The 1,258-nt window shown below is 40.9% G+C and overlaps 1 pseudogene; it reads right to left on the bottom strand.

The window, feature by feature from the left end:
• Positions 1 to 5: 5 nt before the first annotated feature.
• LOC145719210 (centromere protein H pseudogene) lies at positions 6 to 535 on the bottom strand (annotated as a pseudogene).
• Positions 536 to 1,258: the final 723 nt, after the last annotated feature.

Genomic DNA, 1,258 nt, shown 5'->3' with positions numbered 1-1,258 from the left:
TTTTCAGTCTGTATTTCTAAAAGCTTACTTTCTGAAGCTTGTTTTAATTGTAATCTCTTCTTTCTAGCATCAATTAGTTTTTCCTCCAAATCCCAAGATTCCTGGTGTGATTTCATTATTAATTTGTTTAGTTTTAATACGTGTTTCATGTTATCCATGAGCACATTGGTCTTGGGTTAATTTTCTCCAGGTTTTTTTTAAGTGCAGTTGAAAGTTGCATACTGTCTAATGCAAGCATTTTTATTTCAAAAGCAATTTTCACACCTTCCATTTCATTTTCCAGGTCTTCAATTTTAGCTTCAATTTGCTTATCTTGCATAATTTGTTCTGGAGTTTTTTCTTTATTTGCATCAACCACTGATTTATATTCCAAGAGTTGTTGTTTTGTCTGCGCTCTCAGCCTGAGCAGCAGGGTCAAGCGGTCCTTGGGACGCGCCGTCTGGGCGCCAGCGACCTGTGGTGGCTCGCCTTCCCCGCCTCGCACTCCGGAGTCCGTGGGTTCGGTGGCCGCTTGCTCTCGGGGTTGCTTCTCCATTCTGACTGGCGCGAAGAGGAATTGCCTGGGACAGAAAGATGCAGCCTCAGGACCCGATTTTCCCGCCACTAAACTGACCTATCTAATGTCCTTTTTCTGCTGCATGATCCTATCCAGCACACCACACTATTTAGTGTTAGGTTTATATCTAGTCGTCGTATTGCCTTAGACTTTTCCTGGTTGTGAGTTTCTCAGACTTTCCTTGTCTTTGATGACCTCCACAGTTCAGAGGGTTTCTGTCCCTCAACTGATATTTGTCTGATTTTTTTCCTTATAATTAGACTGAGATTATATGCTTCCAGGAGGAAACACAGGCAGATAAAGTGCCATTCTCATGAAATCCTATCAAGGGTACATACTATCAACATGACTTACCCTGTCGATGCTCTGGATTACCTGGCTGAGGTGTATTTGTCAGATTTCTCCACTGTAAAGTTACCCTTTTCCCCTTCTGCATACCTTCCATACACTTCTGGAGAAGATCACTATGTGAATATCAGAGTTACAGAGTAAGAGTTGTGACTCCACCTCCTTGAGGGTGGAATATTCACATAATTTAGAATTTTTCTTTTGTTTATTTTATTTTATTATGTTATGTTAGCCACCATACAATACATTATTAGTTTTTGATGTAGTGTTCCATGATTCATTGTTTGCATATAATACCCAGTGCTCCATCCAGAACGTGCCCTCGTTAATACCCATCACCAGGCTAACCAATCC

Source organism: Leptonychotes weddellii, unplaced genomic scaffold, assembly GCF_054177405.1.
Source record: "Leptonychotes weddellii isolate Sample4059 unplaced genomic scaffold, ASM5417740v2 HiC_scaffold_34440, whole genome shotgun sequence".
In the NCBI taxonomy this organism is placed as follows: Eukaryota; Metazoa; Chordata; class Mammalia; order Carnivora; family Phocidae; genus Leptonychotes; species Leptonychotes weddellii.
This window is presented reverse-complemented; position numbering and strand designations above follow the sequence as displayed.